The sequence below is a fragment of the Pan troglodytes genome, chromosome 2 (genome assembly GCF_028858775.2).
Source record: "Pan troglodytes isolate AG18354 chromosome 2, NHGRI_mPanTro3-v2.0_pri, whole genome shotgun sequence".
Lineage (NCBI taxonomy): Eukaryota > Metazoa > Chordata > Mammalia > Primates > Hominidae > Pan > Pan troglodytes.
In genome coordinates, this window is record NC_086015.1 from 79,895,866 (window position 1) to 79,917,499 (window position 21,634).

The 21,634-nt window shown below is 50.4% G+C and overlaps 1 long non-coding RNA gene and 1 other non-coding gene across 2 annotated transcripts; one reads left to right on the plus strand and one right to left on the minus strand.

Moving 5' to 3' along the window:
- Nucleotides 1-4,939: 4,939 nt before the first annotated feature.
- LOC134809574 (uncharacterized) lies at nucleotides 4,940-18,857 on the minus strand. The gene is made up of 3 exons (XR_010155648.1): nucleotides 18,815-18,857; nucleotides 7,892-8,013; nucleotides 4,940-7,404 (listed from the first exon to the last, which is right to left on the minus strand). It is a non-coding gene; the product is annotated as an uncharacterized LOC134809574 (long non-coding RNA).
- Nucleotides 8,575-8,669, plus strand: MIR1324 (microRNA mir-1324). The gene is given in 1 exon segment (NR_035664.3): nucleotides 8,575-8,669. It is a non-coding gene; the product is annotated as a microRNA mir-1324 (primary transcript).
- Nucleotides 18,858-21,634: the final 2,777 nt, after the last annotated feature.

A 21,634-nucleotide genomic window follows, 5' to 3' on the forward strand; every position in this document is an offset into this window, starting at 1 on the left:
CAGGAGCTCATCCAGCAGCAGGCCGGAGGGGAGTGCAGACGAGCGCCCCGGCTCCTGGAGCGCCTGGGAGGGCGCCCGGATGCCTTGCATCTGCCCCTGCCGCGCGGAGGCCTCCGGGGGCGCGGGCTGGGGAGGTGGAGCTGCCCCCGCTTGGGGTTCCCACGCCGCCCCGGCGACCTGGGGACCCCGGCCCCAGCCCCACCACGGACTCCCCTGGGACGTGGGTGGCGCAAGCACACCTTGGCCCTGTGGCCCCGCTTGCGCGGGCCCAGGCTGTCCCACCGCGCAAGGGCCCGGCGGGCCGTGGCGCTGCGGGTCCCGGTCCTCCCGGCATTTGCCCGGCTGCGGCTGCGGAGGCCACCGAGGAGTCTGAGGGTGGGAGAGCGCCCCTTCCGGAGGAGCCGGGGCAGCGTAGGCAAAATCCCCGCGTGCCGGGGCAGGTTGGGAGATCCCCTCTGCCGGCGCGGCCTGGCTGGGCTGGAGCACGGGGACGGCCCTCGCTCCCTGGCTCACGAAAGCCCCCTGTGGGAGAGCCCCAGGCGCGCAGGGCACGTGGGGTGCGGGAAGCCCCGTTCCCCACGCCCCGGTGTGGGCGCAGGCGACCCACGAGGGAGCAGGGTGACACCCGCCGGGGGCCGCGTTGCACGGGCCGCCTGCGTGCGCGGGCGCCCTGCCACCCTGTCCCGGGTGCCTGGCCCTTCGATTCTGAAACCAGATCTGAATCCTGGACTCCGGGAGGCCCGTCTCTCTGGCCAGCTCTTCCCTGGCGGCGATGTCTGGAAAGCGATCCTTCTCAAAGGCTCGGAGGAGCAGGGCGGTCTGGGATCCGGTGACGGCGGTCCGCTTTCGCCTGCCTTCTTGCGGGCCGCGTCTCCCGGGCCAGGGCCGAGATTCCCGCCGGTGCTGCCTCAGCTGGCGTGACCTCTCATTCTGAAACCAAATCTGGACCCTGGGCTCCGGAATGCCGATAGCCTGGGCCAGCCGTTCTCTGGTGGCGATGCCCGGATACGGGTTCCGCTCAAAGCAGGCTCGCAGGGCCTCGCTTTGGCTCGGGGTCCAAACGAGTCTCCTTCGCCGTCCTCGTCCTCGGGCTTCCGCGGGGAGGGTGCTGTCCGAAGGTGTCGGGAGGGCCATCGCGGGGAGCCCCGGCCGGAATTTCACCGACGGACACGGGCGGAGAGAGGCCGGCGGGCTCCCGTGCACCTCAGCCGGACTGTGCACTGCGGCAGGTGCAGCCAGGAAGCCGGCCCAGACAGCCAGCCAGCGGCTCTTATAAAGGCCCACAGGCAGGCAGGCTCCACCCCTTCATGAATGGCGGTGAGCCCTGGGACAGCCCGCCCCCCCAGGAAGGGCCCCATGGCCTTGAGGTCAGGGGCGGGGGGGGGGGGGGGGTGGGCGGTTGAGGGTGGGGCGGGGGAGGGCGTGGTGATGGTGGTGGTGGGGCCGGAGAGACGAAGCGGAAGGGGGAGAGGGGGAAGGGGTGAGGGGGGCGCGTTTCGGGGGCTGGCTCTCCGGACCTCTCCAGGAATCCCGCGGGAACTGGAAGCCGCTCTCTGGGCTCCCACGCGTCTTCAGCAGGGAGAAACCAGCCTGGAAGGGTGGAGGGGAGTGTGGAAATGAACCTCCGTGGGAGTCTTGAGTTTTCCAGGCCCTCTCTCCGTGAGGGAGGCAATGCCCGTGGGTGTCGCCGTTGCCGGGACAGTCTCACACACGCAGGCGCGTGGCTCTGGTTCATCTCCACGGAGAAGACCAGAGCGAGACCCCAGAGAGAAGATACATCCCCGGCGTGATGGCCTGACGATGGATTCCTGTGTCCGGCAACATGGGGAGGCTGCAGTGTGGCCGGTGTGGAAACTGGCAAGGAGAGCGAAGGCGCCACGCCGGTCTTCCACCCTTCCCTGGGATGTTTCTGGGTGCCCGCAGAGCTCCGGGAGCAAACAGTCAGCATGGCCAGCCTTCCGGGGGCCGGAGAGACGTGAGCAACAGGCCCCCTTGCAGAGGGCAAAGCAACGTGGAATCCAAAATCACGCCTCAGTCGTCCTGAGTGTGGCTCCTCCGTGGTCGGCGCTGTCGGCCTGGCGCTCCGTTGCAGGGCTCAGCCCGGGGATGTGCGGTCTGTGCACCAGGCGGTTGAAAACCCGACGGCAACCCGAGTCCCGGTCCTTTGTCTCTGAGGAAACCGCCCATTCCTTGGGCCACCGAATCGGGGCGAATGAGTGCCCCGCCGGCCGACGCGGCGGCGGCTGTGGGCCCAGCCCTCAGCCGGCGCCGGGCGCTTACCGTTTTCCCGGAGCGCGGGGGTCCCGTCGCTCCCGGAGGCCGAAGGCCGCTTTTCCTCTCTGCCTTCCTCCCTCTGTCCCTGGCTCCCTCCCGCCCGCCCCCTGTCCCTGCGTCGCTCTGTCTTTCCCTCCGTTCCTCACTGCCTCCCTCTCTCCCACCCTCCCTCCCTCCTAACGTCCCTCCGCCCATCCTTCCGCCCCTCTAGGTCTCCCGTTCCTCTCTCCATCTCTGCCCGCCTTCCCTCCCGCCTGGAACGGTCAGCGTCCCCGGTGTGCGCGGGGCCTGCGGTCGGCGTTCCGCCGGCGGGCGCTCCATGGTGGCAGCTGGGAGGCTGCAGGGGCACGGACGGGCGAGCGACGGTGGAGCGGAGGCGCAGAGGAGGCGAGCCGCGGGAGGGATGGCAGGCCCGGACGCTGCGCGGGCCCGGTGTTTGGCGGGACGGGGGTCTCCACCCAGCCCAGGGGAGGACGACGCATTTTCCGGGGGTGGGGGGTGGGGGTGGGGGTGGGGAGGGGGTGGTCAGGCGTGGGTGGGGTGGTGGAAAGCCATGAGAGCTCTGCCCGGGCTGCTCCCACAGCCTAGGCGGCTGCCCGCAAACCCGCGCGTGCGCAGTAGGCGGCCCACCTGCCGCTACCTGGGCCGGCTCTGGGATCCCCGGGATGCCCAGGAAAGAATGGCAGTTCTCCGCTGTGTGGAGTCTCTCGCCGGGCCTAGACCTAGAAGGCAGGAATCCCAGGCGGGTCAGCCCGGCGGGGAAGACACGCCGCTCCATACCCAGCCAGGTGTTCCCCGCGAAAGAGAGGCCACCGCCCTGCCCCGACCCGACCCGACCCGACCCCGTCCCAACCCCGCGTCCTAAAGCTCCTCCAGCAGAGCCCGGTATTCTTCCTCGCTGAGGGGTGCTTCCAGCGAGGCGGCCTCTTCCAAGGCCTCCAGCTCCCCCGGGGCCTCCGTTTCTAGGAAAGGTTGCGCCTGCTGCAGAAACTCCGGGCTCGCCAGGAGCTCATCCAGCAGCAGGCCGGAGGGGAGTGCAGACGAGCGCCCCGGCTCCTGGAGCGCCTGGGAGGGCGCCCGGATGCCTTGCATCTGCCCCTGCCGCGCGGAGGCCTCCGGGGGCGCGGGCTGGGGAGGTGGAGCTGCCCCCGCTTGGGGTTCCCACGCCGCCCCGGCGACCTGGGGACCCCGGCCCCAGCCCCACCACGGACTCCCCTGGGACGTGGGTGGCGCAAGCACACCTTGGCCCTGTGGCCCCGCTTGCGCGGGCCCAGGCTGTCCCACCGCGCAAGGGCCCGGCGGGCCGTGGCGCTGCGGGTCCCGGTCCTCCCGGCATTTGCCCGGCTGCGGCTGCGGAGGCCACCGAGGAGTCTGAGGGTGGGAGAGCGCCCCTTCCGGAGGAGCCGGGGCAGCGTAGGCAAAATCCCCGCGTGCCGGGGCAGGTTGGGAGATCCCCTCTGCCGGCGCGGCCTGGCTGGGCTGGAGCACGGGGACGGCCCTCGCTCCCTGGCTCACGAAAGCCCCCTGTGGGAGAGCCCCAGGCGCGCAAATCCCGATGCCTCCACATCTCCCCTCACACACTTCTTATTTGAGGTACAACAGATTTATAAAAAATGGCATAAGGGTCTCCAGAGGTGTGCAGAGATTTTCCCATATCCCCAAATGCAATGACAAACTGTTCAGATCATTTCTGTTCTCGCAAGGTTCTGGGAGGAATTTGGCTCTCAGTGCGAATACATTGGAAGATTCTGGGAGGGAGAGAAAAAGCCTTGGATGATTGCAGAGTTGAAGAAGCATAAGAGAGGAAATGCTCCTCTGTTACGGCAAGAAAAATAAAATTAGCTTTTTCCAAAACAATTTTCACTGGAGCAGAGATTCCCACACCATATTCAAACACTGGCCTTGTCCGTGACCTTTAATAGGGTTTTTTGTTTTTCTCTTGTAAATTTTTTTTCATTGCTGCAGATAGGTAATCAAGTCTGGCTTACAGACTGTCCACTACAGTTTCTTTTTTCACCAAGAATAGTAACTGGGCTAATCAGAAAATGCCCAACTCCCAGTATCTCCTTCAGGAGAGAATTAAAACAGTAGATACATGTTGAAATGTTTGGCTTTTTGATAAATTGTCTAATGACTAGATTCTGTCTCTCCTTATGTGGAGTGCTCAAGGACATGATGGAGTCATATAGATGACAGTTTGTGTCTGTTGAGAAGAAAGATGAGTGCTTGTTGCATCACTAGAGAAACTGCAATACCACAGACAGTCAACTGGGGAAGAAAATTGACAATAGAATCTAAAGTACATTGAAAAAAAATTCTCTTTAACTTGGAAACACACCCAAGTGCAGAGAAAATATATTTGGGAATGTGTTTGTGAAGCACCTAGAATCTATAGCCTGGACTATTGCTGTCGGTATCCCCCTTTACTGAGCCAGTCTTTAAATGCTAGATTTGATGAGTGCTGTATAGATCCCCAGATCTCTTAAAAAAAAAATCACAAGGCACACAGAGAAGGCAGAAAATATTCCCCATTGGAAGAAAAACTTAAATATCCAGAAACTGAATTTTAACAAATAAAGATTTTTGCATATCTGATAGAGAACTTAAAATAATCATCTTAAGCATTCTCAATGAACAAAAATATAACAAAAAGAGACAACTGAGTGAAATTTTAAAATAATGATTGAGCAAAATAAGATGTCAACAAAGAGATAAAAACTATTTTTAAAAACGCAACAGAAATCATAGAGTTGAAGAATATAATAACTGAGTTTTATAAATTCACTACAGAGACACAACAGCAAACAGTGGAGCAGAAAAAAGAAAATTGAACATATATTATTCACAAATATTGAGTCCTGGAAACTAATATTTTAAAGAATGGGAAAAATGCGGGTGAAATATAAGACTTACTGGACACCATCAAGTAGACCAATACATTCAGAGATAGAGTCTTTTAAAAAGAATAGAGGGAGAAAATGGCATAAACATTTCGGAGAAAAAGCGGGGATGCTGAGAACTGTCCACATTTCAAAGCGATGAAACAAAAAATACTAGCAACCAATAATAATTGATCTGGGAAATATTGTATTTCAAAAAGTAGAAAAAAATAAAGACTTTCAAAGATTAAAATAAAAAAGCTAAGGTTGTTAACTACTAGAATAACCCTAGGAAAAAAAATGCTAAAGATAGTTAATTATGTTGAAAAATTAAATGATGCTGGACCGCATCATAAAACCACATGAAAATATAAAGCTCTCTGTTCAATGTAAATATATACACAGATATACAATTTTCTACTATAATGGTGCATTAAATTCTTAAATCTCTGTGAAAATACACATCATATATAAGGATACAATTTGTAATGTTAAGAAAGTGAGGGAAGTAAAAATGGATATAGTTTGTATGTTGTTAAGGTGAAGTTGAAGGCAAAAGCCATTTGCCCTGGGGACCTTAGCGCTGGGCAAGGGAGGAGGCAAGGCTGCCATTTTCTCTCCCTCGTTTCTTCCATCTCCCCTTACTCTGCAAAGGGATTTTTCTCGGTCTACAGGAATAGTCAATGGGCCAGGCTCAGTCCTGCGCGCGTGCACACACACACACATACACATACACAGGTGCAGGTGGGCATGGCATGTATACACGGAACCTGGGATTTTAATTTTAAAATATTTAAAAAGTGGGAAACCAAGGATTTTTGGCATGATTCTCAGGACTTTGGGATGGGGAAAGGGTAAGTCATTGCTTTCTGCCATGTGACATGCCATCAGTTGTTGGGGCTTTCTCCCTGAAGGTGTCCCCCAAGGAGATTGTGCAGGAGATTTACCCGGTGCTCATGGTCCGTGAAGACATGTGTCACTGCACCTGCTTCTCACTGCCCCTGGACAGCAACATGCTGGACCACTTCTCAGAGATGTGCAACATTGAGGAGGGGCAGGAGGGCTCAGGGCTGTGCGTGAGGGAAGGCTGTTTTGGAAGTTGGGTGGACTGCCTTGGGGACGGCCCCCAGAAGCAGGGCCAGGAAGCACTTCCCCACTCCTCTGAGGGCTCTGCGTCAGATGAGCACATGAAGGTGGGAGTGGAGCGCAGCTCTGCTTCTCAGGCTGTCACACCAGCACCTTCTAACTTCACAACCCGTGAGTTAAAGAACATGGTTCTGATTCTAAAAAATATCAGGCAGTACCAAGCCAGGCTTGATATCAGCCCAATAAAATTCTATAAAGAAAAATAATGTATTAAAAAAAAAGAAAGAAAAGCTTCACAGCCTTTGAGTAGGGAAGTCTGCCCAGTGCAGCACTGCCAACTGCTGAGGTGAGATTGGCATGGTTGTAAAGCAAAAGTTCTCATGCACTCAAGTTACCTACGGGGAAGCTACTCATGTTCTCCGGGTCTACCTGCTTGTTAAGAGCAATTGTAAAAAAGATCTGTAGCTCATTGTGTCCCATAATTGATCACAGAACCTTTCCTTTTTCCCAAAAGAACCACCATTAAAATATCGTGAAACACACATTGGAAGACAGTGCTGAACTTGGGGGTCCGGAAAAGTTCTTAGGACACCCTTGCATGAGGGCTGCCCCTGGACAGCAGGGCAAGGTTGTGGAGGCCCCAAAGCTCTGAAGGCTATGCCTACCCAAGACACTAGTGTACAAAGAGGAATTGGCCTTGTGGCTCCCCAAGACCTGCCTGTGCTTCAGAGGCATTTGGCAGGTTTCTTGTTAACAAGGATCCTTGCCCACTAGCAGGAAGGGGAGAGAGAGAGAGAGAGACAGAAAGAGACATATATAGAGAGAGAATGTGTGTGTGTGTGTTTGTGTGTGTGTGTGTTGAAACCAGAACCCCACCTTATGTGTTTATTGTGGAATTTGAAAATGAAAGCCTAAAGTTGAAAACTAAAATCACACATGACCGCACCCTGCCAACTATTTACTGTCCGAGAAGGGTAGTTCCAGGGTGTAGGACCCTGGTAACACCCTTTTCCCTTCCTTCCTGAAAGAGCTACACACACTGCTCAAAGCCTGCATCCACATGTTCCATGTCCAAGACGAGCTCAAGAGCCTGGACCCATCTGCCACCTTCAGCAGGGTTAACTGCAGCTGCTTGTTCTTCCTGAGCATCTTCTCCAATGGTGACCTGAGAGTTGAGGGAGGCATTGGGGCCAGGATTGAACAGAGGAAAAGGAAGCACGGAGGCCAGGTGGTGAGGACCAGGCCATCTCACCTGGAGGGTTCTGGCCCTGAGACATCCAGACAAGCATCACATTTAGGTGCAGACAGCTGGCCTTGGGTGGCTCTGTGCTTGTCATGGGCCTCGGGTCCCTCAAACAGTGGGAAATGGAAGAATGGCTTGGAAATGGGCCCCATCAACTGTGTGTCACCAGAGCACATTCTCCCAGGGGTCCTGGAGGGGCCATCGTGTCTCCAGAACCAGAACTGGAAGGTCCAACTTCCAGGGGGAGCAAGGAAGAGTGTCCTTAGTAAAGTGGAGGGCCTCACAGCAAGATGCCTGGCTTAATCAAGCTTGGACATACCTGAAGCACGTTCAGTGACTAAAAGTGCCTACCATGAGCAGCTGGAACCCACTCCCTGAGAGCTTCAAGATGCATGGGTACCTCATGTACCTGTTTGTTATTACAGCCAAGGACCATCAGGCAGCATTACTGCATCCACATGGGGCTTTTACTGGAACCAGTAAGTCTCTGCAAGCCCCTCACAGGCTCCTGGGATGCCACTCGTTCTGGGTCTGTGGACAGACAACCAGGACACTTGCTCAGTGCCCACCCACTCCTTGTGGCCCACAGCCCATCACTCAACCCCAGCCCCACCATCCCCTGCTTCCTAAGCCATTCCTCACGCCAGAAGAAAAGGCAATGCCTTTGTCCCACAGCCTCTGCCTTGTGTCATGTCATGTGGGGGTATGGAATGAACTGGCCAGCCTAAACTCCAGTGCTTCTGCCTGAAGAATCTGTCCCCGCTGTCTGAGTCCCCCTCTAGGGAGCTGTCAGTGGAGGAGAGAGCAGCCCTGGAAGAGAGGCCCACCTGCTTCTGTCTGACTTCAGGGCAGCCTTTCAGGGCAAGAACCCAGAGCAGTTGGAGGCCTCACAGAAGCCTGTGGCAGGGCTCTGGGCTTGGTGGCTGAACATCTCCCTCTCTGCTGCCAGCCATGGGGCCCAGAACCACCCATTCAAGAGGATCACCACCACATTGCAGGTGTGCAGCTGGACAGCTCCCCAGGCAGAGCCTGCCATGGACTCCATGCACACAGAGGATGCACACCTTGAGGCTGGACTATGAGGAGAACATTCCTGAAGAGGTGCATGAAGCCTGGTCCTGCCCTCACTGGGAACCCCCTTCCCTCTGGGTACCAGACAGAATTCTATGCACTTTCCTGGAAGCTCCATGCTGGTCTGTTCATTTGGAAGTTTGAGGCTGTCCATGAGGAAGTAACAAAAGAGATATCTCAGAGCAGGTTGTGGGGCACAGGCTGAGTCCTTGCCTAGTCCCTCCCTAGTCCCTTTGCAGAGCGGGGCTGGAACAAGGACCTGTGGATAATGAGGGAACTGCTCTGCAATAACCGGCCTGAGCAGCTGCTTCAAGAAACAGCCACAATCAAGGCACCTATAGCCCCTGGTGAGTGACTGGCAGCCTCAGGCCCACCTGCCATCTGGGAGCAGGTTTTCTTGCTAACAGGATGAAAGCAAAGAAAGCTGGAATAAGCCCAGCCCTCTCAGGCACCTTGAAGTCTGTTGGGGTTCCTTGCAAAGCCTTCTAGCCTTCTGCTTCTTGGCAGCCCACCCAAGCACCTTTTTCCAGCCTCTAAGATGTTGATGCTCTGGAAGGAGAGGGCCCTACTTTCCACTAGGCTATGGGGCCAGGCCCATCCAGCTCCCTACTTCTACTAACAACCACAGGGCTCTCACCTGGGCACACACTGCCCAACCATAGCTCTTCTAAGGCAGAAGATCATTTGTCTTGCAGTTTCAGCTTGCTAGGGCTTAAAAGTTATCAGTGCTGTTATTAAGATAGAGAAGTGAGATCATCAGCACAGGTGACAGCACAAGCCGGGCTGCTGGGGAGGCTGAGGGAGAGTGTCCAGCTTATTCTGCCAGCTGGGCCTTCCCAGGGGTGTCTCGTGACCCAGTCCCTTAGAGAAGCATGAAGACATCTCAGCAAGGAGCTGGAAGGTGCAGATCAGGGCAGCCCAGCACCACTGATGGTGGAGTGGGGCTACCTCCGATCAAGCTGTGTCTCCACAGCTGACCCGTGGAGCCAGGAAGTGATTTACAACATCTGCAAGGCAGTCAGCTCCGTCAGCTGTATGCCTTTCAACATTCACTTCAACTCAAACATCCCACCAGAAAGCAGTGGGGACTGGCCAATGCAGCAGCCCTGCAAAGTGGAACAGAGCATCCTGGGGCGGGGGATCTGGGGTCTGCCTGCTCATCTGAGCACTGCTCCCTGGGGGTGTGCTCTGCAGGCTCCCTGAAGGAGGGCTGTGAGCTCATCAGGGAGACCCTGAGCCTGTGGAACATGCCTGAGGCCATGTCCATGGGGATTTGTGCCTACTTGCACCTCCTTGCTCATCTCATTACGCTATTGGTGACTGTGCTGAGGTGGGCCTCGAGCCTCCCCTGGGCTGTGTCAGCACAGGGCTCTGGGCCTGGCCTGGCATTGAGGGATGGCAAATAAGGGGCCTGGGTTTGCATTGTCACCTCCTATGGTTCCAGAAAATGAGGAAGTCCAGACCTGCAGTACTGGAACCCTATCAAAGGGGTTAGGAGGCCGCTCACTTTCCCTCAGGGCCGCATGTGGAGGAGCTGAGGGAGGTTAAGGAGACCCTGGGGACTCACTTGTCCTGTCTGGGCTTCCCCCAGCTCCACCCTTTGATAACCATTTTCTGGGAAGAGCTCAGGAACCTCTTGTGCTCTAGTGAGGTGGGGCCTTCCCTCACAGGGTATTGGTGAGAAGGCATTCTGAGACTCTGTGAGTGAGAAGCTAACACAGTGCCTGAGAATACTCATGGGAGCTGTCATCCTCTGTGACCATCACGTGACCTTGTAGTGTTCAGACTGCCTGGCCTGGCCTTGGGCTTGGTAAGGCTGTTTTGGGGTCAGCTGCTTTAGACTCCCACCTTCTCTGCATTCAAACAGTGACTGTTTTAGTGTTTGTTTATGGGTTTAAAAAATCCTAATATTTCATTTATAGTAGTTTCAGCTTGTATGTGTGTATTTGTATAAATTTTATTAGAAGAAAGAGGGCTTAAGACAACAGCATTTTAAGAAGGTCTTAATGGGGCATAGACTTTTATGTCACAACAGCTAATACTGACCTCTTTTTCTACCTTTGCATAAAGTATACATAGAAAATGTAGCCGGAGGTGGTGAGGCTAAGTGTCTAGAGCTGAGCTGCTTGGGCTTGCTTGCTGGCCTGCAGTCAGGTGGACTCTGGCTGCGAGGCAGTGCCCACCCTGGACCTACACCCCCACCCCCTCTCCTTAGTCCCTGAGTAACCAACACAAGGCAGTGCTAATGAGCAGGGGAGTGATGGGCATCGGGAACCCCAATACTATCCGGGAAGATTTGAATGCCATCTGGGCTGGGGCTGTTGTGGGTAGGGGCTGTGGCTGCCTTGGCTTGTCATGGTGCCACCCACAGATGTGCCTGCCCTGTGCTGCTTCTCCAGCAGCCAGCTGCCTATGGCCCTGAGCCTTTAACGGCATGCTTGCTACCTCATGCTACTTGTGTTTGAAAAACCATCCCGAGATGATGCTGCTGGATGTGAGTGCTGAAAAGGGGGCAGCACCTTTGTCCTGGGGGATTAGGAGCTGACCAGATTCCTCCTGACTCCCTCCCAAAACAAGTGGGGTTGGTGCTGCAATTAATGATGCCCCCCATAAGATGTGTTTGCACTGGCTGAACAAATACATGATTCAGAGGCCTAAATGAAGACACGTGAATGGGGTGTGTGGACATCAGTTAGCAGCTGGGAAACAGGTGCCTCTCAGGCCTCTCATTCTTCAGCAAGTGTGGAATGTGCCTGTGCCCTTGAGTGTATACATCTGGATTGTATACATCTGGCCGTTGCTTTTGCTGCCACTATCCCCAGGCCCAATCTGGCTTAAAGTCCAGGTTTTAAGTAAAAAAGATAAGAGGATTTTCTGTGTTCTGGGATAGGAAGCTAGGAATCTGTGTAGGGCTGGGGTTGGGTGCACATTAGTTTTGTGACAGGATGAGAGCTGCAGTGGTTTTATTAATCGTGATAGCCTGGCCTGGTTGTAGCTCCAGGTGAGGGGGAGGGAGTCAGCAGTGGTGGTCCCGGAGACATCCATGTGCCCAGCCCTGGCCTTCCTGCCCTCAGGCACAGCAAAAGGCACCGCCACAGGCCCCGACTTCCTTCCCTACTCTCTGCAGCCCAGATGGGAAACTTGGAGGCTACAATCTGAATATATTTTTCTCCCATTTTAACCCGAGCTGCCTAACACACAGTGGGGGCAGGGTGGGTGAAGGGCCTGGGGGAAAGCAGGGCTGGATCATGGGCCCCGGGGGAAATTTAGAGATACAGAAGTGGTTGTCACCTCTCTGTGGAACCCAGCTCCATACCTGGTCCTTGCCACACAGCCCTTTCTACAGAGAATAGCTCTGGGGCGTTTGGGGATCCCTATGGCCCCGGGTGGCTTCCTGTCCCCTGCTGCCTATGCTGCTTCCCTTGCCTGCTGTCAGAGCCCAACATGGAGGAGGAGGTTGCCGCCCTGAGAGCCTGAGGGAGCTCTTCCCTTGCCTGCTGGCAGAGCCCAACATGGAGGAGGAAGTTGCCGCCCTGAGAGCCTGAGGGAGCTGTGTCTGACTGGGGCTTCTGCCTGGGGTTTTGCAAAGAGCTACTTATGAATATATCTCTCCAGATTCCTTGTTTCAAAGGAAGTGAGCATGAGCTAGCAAGTATAGCAACCCCACAGCTGATAAACAACTTTGTCTTGGTTTTAAACCATCACATCTTCATTTCACATTGGAATAAAGTAAGTGAAACCTGCTACCCCAGCCTTGCCCATGTGTTCTGTAACCCAGTCTCCTTTGGTTGTGAGGGCTGTTGCCAGAAATGTTATAAGAAAAGATTATGCATAAATGAAATCAAATGTAAAATTATGCTTATAATGTCACTTGAGTGAAAGGTAAGAGGGTACAGTCACAGGCACGCAGCTGGGGTTTACCCACCCATCACTTACCATGCTCATGAGAGTGTGGCACAGGTGAATGTCACCTGACATTGGTGACAGAAGAGAAAAGGCCGGCATGAAGGCCAGGTAGGGGAGAGGTGCCAGGCTGTGGGGCCAGGCCCTGGGCATGCTGGACCTGTGAGGTCACTGAACATCTAACTGCCCAGGCACTGGCCCTTTTCACATCAGTTGAGGTAAGAGGATGGGGGAGCACTCTCTGGAAGTCACACTGCACTGGGAGAATGGAGGAGAGTCTACAACTCACCATCCTAGTGTAGCTTTTAGAGTGAGATGAACTGTCTTGGAGAGCTAATGAGATGGGAGGAAAGAAGTCCCCCAGGTGCATCTGAGGGCCACAGCCTATGAAGTAACCGGTGTGTGTGGGAGTGGCCTGTCCCTGTGAGAGGAGAAGTTTAAAGCTATTACAGCTGGTGGCTGCTGCTCAGCCATCCCTCCGCAGAGCAGGCAGGTCCTCAGCTGTATGTATATCTGAATGTCTTTTGGAGTGTTTAGAGAGTCCTCTATGTCTTAGAAATTTTGAAAAGAAAAACAAATTTCTATTCTAATGTTTATTAGTTTCCCTGAGCCAACTGGAAAAAAAATGTCCTTCACCTCGAAGTTTTAAGTGACACCCAAGGGTAGCCACCAGTGTCTCAGCCGCTGAAGCCTTGTGCATGCTCCCACTACCAGTTTGACTTGCAGCCTCATGATTGTGTTGTACTAAATGTTCTTTCTTCTGGCCTTGTCCAGTGAAAACGGTTCACATGGCTAACACCACTTCTTAAGATACGGGCACCATGTAAAGCTGAGAATGGATTGGGTTTAGTTACTATTGTGCCTCCTCCTCACCCGAGAGGCCCATTTTTCCTGGTTGATTCATTAAGTGTATTAGTGCTGTCAGTCGCCTTTGGACAACTCAAATGACAAGTGGCTGTTGTTTCATAAAGAAAATGAAGGCTTTAGATGTGAAACCCTCCTTTTCTCTTCTGCTTCTCTTAGGTGAAAGATTTTATTTTTTTAAAAAGGGTACATAGTGGTATCCCAGCAGGTGTAGTGTGATAACTGGCATGTTCTAGGCTATGGTTTCGGTGTGTATGGGCAATTCTTCAAGATGGAAAACCAAGTTTCACTGAGTTGCTGGAGCCGCACTCACCTTTCTCCACATCCCCCACTATGGGCTTTCACTTTTCTCCCGGGCTTGAATTTTTTTCACATCCATATTGATTATACACACACATGCACACACACACATCTGTCTGTCAGTGCAGTGGCTGAATCATGGGTCAGTGCGGCCTCAAACTCTTAGGCTCGAGTGATCCTTTCACATCAGCTTCTCAAATAGCTAGGACTACACTACAGGCATGCAATGCTACACCCAGCCAATTAAAAAATTTTTTTTGTAGAGGCTGAGCCTACTTATATTGCCCAAACTGGTCTTGAACTCATAGGATCCAGCGATCATCCCACCTTGGCCTCCCAAATTGTTTACATTACAGGTGTGAGCTACCAAACTCAGCCAAAAATATTTTTTAAAGAACAGTTACAACCAAATTATGAGTGATGATTGTGCCACTGCCCTCCAGCCTGGGCACCAGAGCAAGACCTTGTATCCAAAAACAAAGCAAAACAAAACAAGAACAAAAAACCTTATAACCAAATTAAACTTCAAAGATTGTGTCATCTGTGTCCCTCTCTGCCCTCCAGTTATCACTGTTAAATATAATGGTTATTGAGAAAACGGTTAGATATTATTAAGAAATTTCTATATCTACTCCAGCTGAGAATAGGTATTCTGATGTGACCAAAACATTTTCTCACTGCTACCTTCAGGGTGTAAACTAGCAAACCAAATCAGGACACCTGCAGAGGACAGTTGGCCATTTTCAAATAGAAACAGAAATACCCCCATTAATGAGAGTAATCCAGTGATTTTCAAAAAGACAAGTCAGACTGAGATGCAGCACAGTCAGGGCACAATTACCCTGGAATAATCACTTCACACAGAATGGTTGTGGAGCCTTTCTAAGATGAGCAAATATGGGCAACATTATTCTTGCTTATTTATTCCCAGCCCCCACTGCCCACCTGATTCTGGCCTGATTCTGGCCTGCCTGATAATGGCCACCCCACGATGTGGCCAGCAGTGAGGTGCAGCTTGGTGAGAGAGGGGCTCAGGGATGGGATGAGGGTCTTTCCTGCATTATGAAAATGCCTAATAAGTTGTTTAAAAGATGTCCAAATGTTCTACTTCCTACCCTTAAATAACTGCTAAGATGCATGACACAACAGATCCTGGTAAGGGAAAGATCATGCACATTTCAAGTCTCAGCTCACTTCTTAATTAGCTGTGATACTCTGTGCATGTGACCCCAACTATTCGAGCCTGTTTGCCTGTCCACCCAAGACAATCCTAAGCAAAAACAACAAAGCTGGAGGCATCATGCTACCAGACTTCAAACTATACTTCAAGGCTACAGTAACCAAAACACCACGGTACTGGTACCAAAACAGATATATAGACCAATGGAACAGAACAAAGACCTCAGAAATAACACCACACATCTACAACCATCTGATCTTTGACAAACCTGACAAAAACAAGCAATGGGGAAAGATTTTCTATTTAATAAATGGTGCTGAAAAAACTGGCTAGCCATATGCAGAAAACAGAAACTGCACCCCTTCCTTACACCTTACACAAACATTATCTCAAGATGGATTAAAGTCTTAAATGTAAAACCCCAAACCATAAAAACCCTAGAAGAAAACCTAGGAAATACCATTCAGGACATAGGCATGAGCAAAGACTTCATGACCAAAATACCAAAAGCAATTGCAACAAAAGCCAAAATTGACAAATGAGATCTAATTAAAGAGCTTCTGCACAGCAAAAGGAGCTATCATCAGAGTGAAAGGCAACCTACAGAATGAGAAAATTTTTGCAATCTATCCATCTGACAAAGGTCTAACATCCGGAATCTACAAGGAACTTAAACGAATTCACAAGAAAAAAAATCCATCAAAAAGCGGGCAGAGGATATGAACAGACTCTTCTCAAAAGAAGATATTTGACTGAGTGTGGTGGCTCACGCCTGTAATCCCAGCACTTTGGAACATGGAGGCAGGTGGATCATGAGGTCAGGAGTTTGAGACCAGCCTGGCCAACATGATGAAATCCCGTCTCTACTGAAAACACAAAAAATTAGCCAGGTATATTGGCAGGTGCCTGTAATCCCAGCTTCTCAGGAGGCTGAAGCAGGAGAATCACTTGAATCCGGGAAGCAGATGTTGCAGTGAGCCAAGATCCTGCCACTGCATTCCAGCCTGGGTGACAGAGCAAGACTTTGTCTCAAAGAAGAAGAAGAAGGAGAAGAAAGAGAAGAAGAAGACATTTATGTGGCCAACAAATATTAAAAAAAAATCTCATCATCACTGGTTATTAGAGAAAGGCAAATCAAAACCACAATGAGATACCATCTCACGCCAGTTGGAATGGCAATTATTAAAAAGTCAGGAAACAACAGATGCTGGTGAGGCTGTGGAGAAACAGAAACGTTTTTACACTGCTGGAGGGAGTGTAAATTAGTTCAACCATTGTGGAAGACAGTGTGGTGATTCCTCAAGTATCTACAAGCAGAAATACCATTTGACCCAGCAATCCCATTACTGGGTATATATCCAAAGGAATATAAATCATTCTACTATAAAGACACATGCACATTTACGTTTATTGCAGCACTGTTTACAATAGCAAAGACTTGGAACCAACCCAAATGCCCATCAATGATAGACTGGAAAAAGAAAATGTGGCACATATACACCATGGAATACTATGCAGCCGTAAAAAAGAATGAGTTCATGTCCTTTGCAGGGACGTGAGTGAAGCTGGAAACCATTATCCTCAGCAAACTAACACAGGAACAGGAAACCAAACACCATATGTTCTCACTCATATGTGGGAGTTGAACAGTGAGAACACATGTACACCGGAAGGAAACATCACACACTGGCGCCTGTTAGGGGGTTGGGGTCAAGGGGAGGGAGAGCATTAGGACAAATATCTAATGCATGTGGGGCTTAAAACCTAGATGGCAGGTTGATAGGTGCAGAAAACCACCATGGCACATGTAAACCTATGTAACAAACCTGCACGTTCTGCACATGTATCCCAAAACTTAAAGTAAAACAAAGAAACAAACAAAAATGCACTAACGCTCAGGGTGAGTGGGGTAGGGGCCGGGGTGGGGCGCGGGTGGATGGGTCCTGGTGTTTTATTCAATCAGTGGCGCTGGTGTGGGAAGCACCCAATCAGGCACACAGTTTGAGAAGAGAGGAGGGCGTGGCTTCTGGCGTTTGGCGGGGACTTTGTCTCTCGCTGGTGCTGGTGCAGGAGCTTGGGATCCATCTCCTCTTTTACCTCCTTCACCTTGGGAAATCCAGACAACTCCCTCACAGCCCCTGTTGCCCTGTGATCTGTAGGTCCTTGGGGACACATAGTTAAGGTGCTGTTACCACGGGGCTGTCCTTGCTCCCAGAGCTCCCAAGATGGTGGTGGGCCACTTCCATAATTTTGGCAGACCACTTCCAAGATGGTGGCAAGCCTCCTGTTCTCTGACCTGGGGCTCTTGGCCTCACGGATTCCAAGGAATGGAATCTTGAGCCATGCGGTGAGTGTTATAGCTCTATTAGAAGCTGTGGGTCACGGAAGAGAACCGTGGAACCCAGTGACTAGTGTTCAGCTTGATTAGGATGAATCCAGGCACTTAGCTGTGCAGGAACAATGGCAAGCCTTTAGCCCTATTGGGAGTGACAATGGGTGCTTCACTGGATCAGGAACACAGCGGACACCTTGCTAGCCAGGATGGTCTTCATCTCCTGACCTCGTGATCCGCCCACTTCGGCCTCCCAAAGTGCTGGGATTACAGGCGTGAGCCATCGCGCCCAGCCAAGAACTGTCTTCACAAAGATTGGTGCTGGGGAAATTAGGTACCCACATGTAAAAGAATGAACCTGGGCCCTTCACTTATACTGTAAGAAAAAATTAACTAACTGGATCAAATACCTCAATGTAAGGGCTAAAACTACAAAATTCTTAGAATAAAATATAGGGGAAACACGTCATAACACTGGATTTGGTAGTTTTTTTTTTTAAACAGGACACCCAAAACACAAGAAACAAAAGAAAAATTGACCAATAGAAATCTATCCAGAATATGCAAAGAACAATTCAGCAACAGTAAAACAAACTACTTGTTTAAAATATTGGCAAAAACTTAAGCAGACATTTCTCTAAAAATTATGTAAAGTGGCTAATAAGCACATGAAAAGTCGCTCAACAAAACTCATCATGAGTGAAATGCAAATCTAACCCCAAATGACATATCACTTAATACCCACCAGCATAGCTACTACCAAAAGAAAAAAAAAACAAAACAGAAAATCAGAAGTGTTGGTGAGGACGTGGAGCAATTAGAATCCTTGTACACTGTTGGTGGAAGTGTAAAATGCTGCAGCTGCTATAAAATAACAACACAGTAACTTAAAAATTTACACATAAAATCACCATACGATCCAGCAATTTCACATCTGGGTATGCAGCAAAAGATATGAAAGCAAAGACACAAAATAATACACATACACCTAGGTTCATAGCAGCATTACTCACATCACCAAAAAGGTGTTTGAATTAGTCAAGTGTTGTTTGAATTACCATCAATGAATAAATAGATAAAATGTGATTTATACATACAGTGGAATGTTATTCAGCTATGTAAAATAAGGAAATTCTGACACATGGTACGTCATCCATGAACCTTATGGACATTGTGCAAAGTGACATGAGCCAGTCATAAAAGGACAAATACTGAATCATTCCACTTATGAGATACTTAGAGTAGTTAAATTCTAGAAACCCAAATAGAAGAGTGGTTCCTAGGAGCTAGAGGGGGAGTAACAAGGAGCTTATTTAATGGGTATAGAGTTTTGTTTCTGCAAGTTGAAAGAAGGTCCCTATGACTAGTAATGACAGTTGCAAAACAATGTGAAAGTAGTTAATTTTTCTGAGCTGCACACTTAAAATAGCTAAAATGGTTAATTTTATGTATACTTTACCACAGTGTAAAAAATAATTTTTAAATAAACTATAGCTATCTGCAATATCATGAATTAATATCATAAATATAATGTTGCATAGAAGAAAGTAGATGTAAAAGTATACATATTACACAATCTCACTGATATAAAATCCAGAAAATGAACACAACTGAGCTTCTGGCTTCCAGTAATAATGAAGTAAAGTAATTTGTTGAATACTTCACAGATAACTATAACAAACCTCTTTGGTCACAGGGCTGCAGCGCTGCAATCCCGGCATGCACCAGGCTCAGGGAGAGTGCGCTAATCACTAGAGGAAGGGACGAGGCTCCGTGCATCTCGCTGGTCTTGCTGGGAGATGCAGTCTCATAAACACTCCCAGCCCTTTGGTCACAGGGCTGCAGCACTACAATCCTAGCATGCACCGGGCTCCGGGAAAGTGCGCATCACTGGAGGAAGAGGCAGGGCTGTGCGCGCCTCCCTAGGATTGTTGGAAGATGCATTCTCATAAACACTCCCAACCCTTTGGTCAAAGGGCTACAGGACTACAATCCCAGCATGCACCAGGCTCCAGGGCGAGGCGCAGCCCTGGAAGAAGGGGCAGAGTGGTACCCACCCCACCTAATATGCTGGGAGCTGTAGTCCGTTAACTACTCTCAGCCTGTTTGTCGGTAAGCTTCAGAGCTATAATCCCAGCATGTACCATGATCCGGGGTCCATAGCCCTGGAGGGAGGGGCAGAGCGGTGTGGACTTCCCGGTGCCCAAAGCACTGCTGAGTTCTGATGTTCTGCCGACTCTTTGCAAGGAGAGTGAGTACAGAGGTGCACCTGGAGGGCAGGTCTGGGCTGAGCATTGAGGAGGGTATTACCCTACGAAATACCTTACCTTTTCCCAAATCGGGCGGGTTGTCCTCACCTGCTTGGCCCTATCCTTCTCAGGTTCCTCTTTCAGTTGCACCCAGGGTTCTTTCCAGAGCAGTACATCTTCTGCAGCCCAGGGCGCTGCCTTCTTTCCTAAACTGCGTGAAAAATTTCCTGATGTCCAAGACACTGTCCATAGTGCCGCAGCCCTCTTTTTTCTCTAGCCAGAGCACGCACTCAATCGTTTTTGAGAGAAATCTTCCACCTGGCCTGCTTGTGAGCAGCTTCAGAGCTCTGCAGGGGTGACAAGGGCTGTGGCTTCCTGGAAAGGTCACTTTCAATGGCGCCTTTTTCACGAATGTGAAAGTCTAGGCATCAGAAAGGTTAATTATTGGGTTGCATAAAATCTGCTAAGAGCAAAGGAAAAAACCCCATTTCTGAGGCGTGAGTCTTGTGAGCCATTTTCATCAACCCATTTAAGTGGACAAGCTCCAAAATGCAACCTGAAGTTACTATTTAGGCATTTTACACTTGAAATCATTGGTCTCATCTCAAGTCAGGCCTGGCTTGCCAGTGGCTCAGAGCCACAAATGGGACCTGATACCTCAGGAACAGATAGTGTTCCAGCTTTACAGGAGCAACTTTTAAGATGTGAAGCACTTGGGGTCATTTGAAACCCGCTATCTTCAGTAGGGACTTTTACTTCTGCAGAGCATGTGCATTTTGATTTTATCTGTCCTCAAGCTGACCCTTTGTTCATTTTAATAGTAAAAAACACATTCCTGGGTGGAGATTTAAGATGCTAGTGAGGCATGCAATGTATGCACAAATATGTACAGCTACTGCACATGTGTACCCAGAAGACCAGTCAGAACATGCTTACTATAACACTTCTTTCCACCTTCTTATGAAATAATCATGCAAAACTCCCATAAAGAGGGTTTCTCCAGCAATAATTAATGCTGTCTCACTTTTATGAGCAGGCTGCCCTGGAATCTCTTTCTCAGACTGTACCGTCTATTCTGCACTTAATTTTCAAAATATTCTCTCTTTTTTTGCAATAAATTATGCTGTACTTCTTTTGCTGTGTGTCTCTTGTTTAAATTCTTTTAAACTAAGAAGATAAGAACCAAGGTATTACATCAGCCATCAACATTTCTGGTGCCATGACCTGGGGAGAGGTTTGTCTGCTTCATTAATTTCAGTTTCCCTTTACTTGCAGTGAGTACTATGGCAGTTCCAGACTACCTAGTTAACTATCGCTGCTTGTTCCAGCGCTGTTTCAGTAAAGTTCTGGGGGAAACGTTTTTAAGTCACCTGCATTCTTTAGAGAGAGAATATATGTCCACTCTCCTTTTCGCTGCTGCTTCTGTAGCATCGATAAATACGCTAACCACATGGGCTGCCCTCAACATTTCATATTTGGGCTATTTGCCGCTTAGTTTCACATCTTTCTGGCCACAGTTTGGACTCAGCTTATCGTTTGCTGTCCGTTCAGCAATACTCGATCACCACCTAGTGGCTATTGTAATTTATTTTCTGGTCAGGTTTTCTGTTTACAAAATTTTTGTTTTGTTTTGAGCAGCACATTAAGAGAACCCTTTCCCTTCAGGCTTTATGCATTTCCCAGCTCCTTGAAATTGTTCTTCAGCAGGCTTTCTTTGCTGAACAAAAGATGCACAGTCATGTAGATGCCCAGTCGTAGGGATTGCATCTGAGCATTCCAGGTGTTGTAACTGGGCATCACAAATGGCAAACCAGTGAATTAGGGCAAGGCTTGTCAGCCAGACATCTGCCCCCCAGCCCGCAGTGGGGGTCATCTCGGTAGGGCTGGAGATGTCCACCGCTGGGGGGAGCTAGGACGGTGTATGGCAAATGCCTATGACCTCCTAGAGCTTCAGTTAATGGGGTTTTGAGGGGATGCGCTGGACCCCTTGATGTTTTCACTTGGCTCATGAGGATGCCCACAACCTCCTGGACTTCAGTAAATGTTCTGTCGTTGCAGGATTCTCTCGGCACCATGGGAGCCGCTTCCTCTACTGTCACTGAAACACCCCTGGGATGTATATCTAAAAATTAGAATAGCTTTTGGCTACATGAACTTAGAAAAAAGAAAACCTTATCTTCTTTTGTAACACTATTTAGCCTGCCTACAGATTAGCTGACAAAACATGGCTGGAGAATGAGACTGTGAACTTTA